Source organism: Oreochromis niloticus, linkage group LG7, assembly GCF_001858045.2.
Source record: "Oreochromis niloticus isolate F11D_XX linkage group LG7, O_niloticus_UMD_NMBU, whole genome shotgun sequence".
Classification (NCBI taxonomy): domain Eukaryota; kingdom Metazoa; phylum Chordata; class Actinopteri; order Cichliformes; family Cichlidae; genus Oreochromis; species Oreochromis niloticus.
The window spans coordinates 14,680,997-14,686,481 of NC_031972.2; the positions used below are offsets into that span (position 1 = coordinate 14,680,997).

Below are 5,485 nucleotides of genomic sequence, written 5' to 3' on the forward strand. Positions count from 1 at the left end.
ACCAATTTTGTTTGCGCTCAGATTCACTTGGGAGACTTTTATTTGTGGCTCTGGTATCTGTCAACAAACACTTTCTGCTAATATTTCTTTGACTCTATTTCCTTTACTCCTCTCACAAATGAGCCACATCTCTGCCAGTGCATGCTGGGTAAGCACAGGTGGGATCAGTGTCATCATTGTACAGTTGTTTAACATGCAAGCGCGCAGCAGGGTCGCATTAGGAATGTGCATCACTATGAAGCCATTATTACGAGATCTTAACAATCCCCCGGTTTGCTTTATGGAGACTGCACGCCATTTATTAGCCATTCTAAACAATGCGAGGGAAGCTCTAGCGGAGGACATGTCTGATTCAGTCATCAGTTCCTCTTTGTTTTCTCGGATGGGAGGCCACATTTTTCAGGTCTCTAGCAGCATATGTCTAACAGATTCAAATGAATCAGCTGATAAAATCATTTCAGCGTCTGTGCACTCAACTGAATATTTCATGACGCCGACAAAAGCTATTGGCAACGCCGTCTCACATTTCTCTGCCCTGCTTTTACGTGCTATTAAATCATTTGCCGAATGACAAAGTAAAATCGGGGCTAGGTGCTTTGCGGATGCAAATTCAGTTGCAATAACACACACGGTATATGCAAGCGTTAGCATAGAGAGACGTGTATGTACGCTGTTGTAAAAATGACATGGTGATATATCAACGTGCCATATTTTGAGATATTCTTTGTAAGAAATACCAACACGTTCTCACTCCCAATTCGTCAAATGTGTGACGCATGGTCAGGCTCCCTCTGCTTCACTTATCGACGCGCAGGGTACCCCCCTCGCGTCGAGTCAAAGTTGGATGTTCGTTTTTGTCCTTTAAAAATGTTTGTGTATTTGAAAGCACTAACATTTAAGGATGACTCGGATCGTCTCTCTCTAAGAGTATCTTCTTTAAAGGGGAGACAAGTGTATCCACTGATCCACGTCACTTTACCTGGATGATGACTCCTCTCTCCCTCACTCAGAAACACTCCTAATATAACCAAGCAAATAAATAATATTGAAGGTTTACTTACATCATTACAAAAACATCAAAAACATCTCCCTTTGATTCCATTTCTCCATTCCTGCTAAACATCAGGCAACAAATATCCCAGTAAATCACAGTAAAATGTAAAGCACATATTTTCTCTGCTTTGTCTAACCTCTGCAGAGCCTCTGTCAAGAAAAACATATCTGTAAGCATAAAACAAATATACATTTCATAACACTGCACTGGACAAACCTCGGTTAGTTGATTTCCTCTGTGCAGTGCAGACGAGCATCAGTCAGCAAGTCAAGGTGGTGAGAAGGACTCGTGCCCTTTGTGACTCTGCTAGTTCTTCTGAGGAAACACCACCGTCTCCACACCGTCACCATCTGTGAGCACAAACGGCCGCTCTGCTCTGCCAGCATGTAGGAAATCAGATATCACACACACAAGGGTGAAGAAACATTAGAGCTCAACTTTGGATACATTAGATCTAAATAGATCAAAGTAGCTCTTAGTTTCAGCAATCAGTGAACAGACAGACAATGATACCATACTGATTCTGTATGAATACAATATAGTATTGTCAATACAGGTGTGAAATTAATGTATTAAAAGTAATATATATATATTTGATAAATTAGTTTGCTAAATTAGAATATATTTTTCTTTTTCTTTCATTTAACAATTGCATCTGAATGAATTAAATATTGAACCAAAATATATTGTCACATTCTTCATTCTCAAATACAAATTTCACAAAGTAAATTTTTGATTAACATAAAAAATATGAATTACAAAAAATAATTGTATATTATTAAAATATTATGCAACCATGACCAAAGTCAGAATCATCATTACAGTATTGTGGACTTAATGCTTGATAAACTTCAGGGGAGATCATGATGACAGAAAACTGTAAACAACACTCTAAAGTGTCAAGCTGCTTTTCTTGTTTCTCTGACCTCAGCACGCTGACAGACCTGAAGTTGCTACAGATTTTAAAAAATGATAATTATAGGGAAGAAACTTCTCTTTTTCATCCGTTTAATCAAACATTTGATGCCTCAGCTGTCTCAGTCCTAAAGCATTCTGCAACTACAACTAACCTGAGGCGGCTTGGATTTGGCTGCAGGTGCCCCTGTACATCCTTCTCAGCAGCACACATGTGGGTACCATTTAATCACACTTCTTCCTGAGCTTTGCTTCATCACAAGACTAAAGGTGGCATCCCGTGTCACAGTCTTATCATCATCCAATTGGAGAAGAAACATTTACGCGCCTCCTGGTTTTGTTTTCTGATCCTGCAAAAAGACTGAGGACAACAAAGCCCAGAGAACACGAGATACACAACATCCAACTTTCAGACTCAACAGCCTCCATAAATGAAGAGCACCAGGTTGGTCCAGTTATACTAGATATAAGCATACTTCACATTACTGTGTATCAATAATAAGCAAGAGACAAACATTGAAGATGCACAGCATGATGTCCCATCATCAGTCTGTAAACAAATATCCACCAGGCTTCTTTGTTGGCAGAGGTGAAGATTCTCCCATCAGGGATCAGTAGCATGTATTAACCTGTGATATAAGCAGCAGTCACTGAAATATTACTGTTTCAGATATGAAATCTGCCACATAAAAGCCAGGGTGGGAGGGATCTCTACAAATTGACTTACCTCTGCAAGTGTGAGGCTGTTCCTCCAGCCTCAACAAAAATCTGACTCTCCCGTCACAAACAAAAAACTCCAGCTGGGAGATAGAAAACGCTGCCTGGGTCTTGCTGGATGTTGCTGGTCAGAGTCCACACATTAGCAGAGTGCTTCTTGGTCCCACTGACCCATGTGGACAGTGACTGTGGAGAACTGTTCTGGCAAACGGAAAAGAGAATTAAAATGACAAAAAGCCAAACAGGATTTCCACAAAGACTCTCTTGGAATCAGCAATCAGAAAATCATTGGTTCATATTACAATTAAATATGACCAGGCTCCTTAAATGTAAGCAGTTAAGATCTGATTTCATTTACATCCTTCACACAGCACATTTCTCCAGGCTGTCAGGTAAACATAGAATTAATCTCAGGTAACATAACTCATAGTAGAGATTCAGTAGGAAAGATTGCTAGCTCTAATATTATTACCACACAATCCAAGGACACACCAACAGCTCAGATTTCTAGAAGTATTTAAACAAATGTCAGTCTATCCATTCATTTTCTTCTGAATATTCAATTCAGGTTCACAATGGGAGGGTGGGGGGGTGTTGTGGAATTTTGTAAATAAAATCTGCTGTGATCAAGCTATTTATTACTGCGTGCAGGAGAGCCAACACACATCAAACATCTAAGTTCACAGTCATGTCAGCTCTGCCACAGAAGTGGTGCTCACACTCCTCTTTGCATTCCAAGAAAGAGGGAGGAAGTTACAAACTGATCATACCACACTTCACGTGTCTCGCTATGAAACCTAACAGATCAATGGTTAAGCTGTTTTGTGCCCTTGGCCTTATCAGCACCTGTAAAGGGAGTTGTTTTCTCAAACTGCTGATGCTGAAGTAAGTTCATCTAGTTTTAGAAACTTTCACTGAACAGTCTATAACAGTGTCACAACTAAGCATATGCATAAGCACTTAAATACCTTAAATGAGAATAATAGAAACTTTCTATTAGAGCCTGTCCCAGTAGTCATGGGTAGAGCACACCTGGACAGGTACCAGTCTGTCAGAGGACTAACAGAGAGACAGACATCAGAGTAACAAATCGATTTAAAATTAATGTAAGCTTGCTGCAGCTGTATGTATGAACATGTGTTTCTGTGCTCACAGTCCACCTCTCAGGAACCTGCAGTTCATTTTAAGTCTACTTTAAACAGACCTCACAAAAGGCTGATGTGGCTGGATCAGTAGTCTGATTTAAGCACGATACCTTTGGCCAGGGATTAATCTGGTACATCTCTTCACTGTAATCTTACGTATTTTCCCCACACCTGAATTAAAAAATACTGATAATTACATATAACACATTCAGCTGATGCAGCCTGACTTAATCCTAAATGTTCAGCACACACAGAGACACAGAGGGACTGTTTAAAGTTTAGTGTTAACCTGAGTCACTGATCATTTACGGTATTACAGAGTCTGGCAGTCTTTGCATGATGTCCACGTCACTGTAAGTTTCTAGCTGACTCTCAGGTGTGACAGGTGTGCCAGCAGGAAAGAGTAATAATAACCTGCATCCTGAGGTTTGTCATGCAGGATTAAAGGAGCCAGGCTTTGTTCACACAGCTAGGATTGTATTTTACACTGACCCTGGGTCAGTATAAGTATCATACAGTTTAAACGAAGCACTGAAACTTGCACATATTTATAACAGATGCATTGAAGCTAATCGAGATATTTACTGTCAATCTATGGCTGCGATTAATCACTTTACTGGAAACTTTTTTAACTAGCAACTTCATCAGTCATGACAGAAGCTAATATTTCTGTCCCAACATCGTTTAAACAGTAACAGCTTTACTACAATATAAGCTAACGTTTACACCGTAACTTTAAGCTAGCACCATAAAGACGGTAAAACACGTAATAATATCTACAAATGCATCTTAAAGCTGTTATATTAGCAATCGGTGTATTACTAACATAACCACATTAACATTATTGACACTCGCTGACTTTTAATAGTCATTTTATAAATGCCGTCCGTTTAAATGGTCTTACCTGTAACACTGCTGTATCCACCGGATTCCAGCCAGAGTGGATTCTGGAGTCTTCCCACGCTCCAGTTAGTGATCCTCCATCTGGATGGATGATAACAACCTTCTGAACAATCTAGCAGGTGGAGATGGCCCATATCTATGGGACTGATTTATGCTAATAACGCCTGATGGACTGAACATCCGAAGCGGGTCACCCGGTCGCTAGCTGTGCCATTACCCAGCATACACCTCTCCCTCCATAAATGCAATAAACGATACAAAAGTAATGGCCTATAATTAATTTATCTGCTGTATCTGATGTTTCTCAGGTAGTTGTTTACATTATATAATATATTGTGTTCAGTACAAGTCACTACAATGTGATTTCGGAAATATATAAATATACGGACAACAGGCTCTTCCGCGGCAATCTCTTGTCGTCAATAAACAACGTTTAGGGAGCGCTATAGTATTCAATAGGAGGACCCTGCACGTCAATTCTCGACGCCAGGGGGGTACCCTGCGCGTCGATAAGTGAAGCAGAGGGAGTCTGACCATGCGTCACACATTTGACGAGTTGGGAGTGAGAACGTGTTGCAAAAACCTGTCCACAGTGTCCAAGCGCTCTTTTTTTTTTTTTCTTTTCATGCCGCGCCCCCCACCCCCTGCAATGGCTCTGCGCCCCCCTAGGGGGCGGGCCCCACACTTTGGGAATCTCTGACGTAATCTAAGATCAAAGGCATCTGAGCCATTCAGATCAAAGGCACATATA

The 5,485-nt window shown here is 40.5% G+C and overlaps 1 long non-coding RNA gene across 3 annotated transcripts; it reads right to left on the bottom strand.

Moving 5' to 3' along the window:
* Positions 1-1,398: 1,398 nt before the first annotated feature.
* Positions 1,399-5,054, bottom strand: LOC112847343 (uncharacterized). Of its 3 annotated transcripts, none has more exons than XR_003220848.1 (5): positions 4,736-5,054; positions 2,697-2,887; positions 2,485-2,598; positions 2,125-2,330; positions 1,399-1,425 (listed from the first exon to the last, which is right to left on the bottom strand). It is a non-coding gene; the product is annotated as an uncharacterized LOC112847343 (long non-coding RNA). The 3 variants fall into 3 exon arrangements; XR_003220847.1 differs by having other exon boundaries at positions 1,399-1,430; XR_003220846.1 differs by lacking the exon at positions 1,399-1,425 and adding an exon at positions 1,750-2,007.
* Between the last annotated feature and the right edge of the window lie 431 nt (positions 5,055-5,485).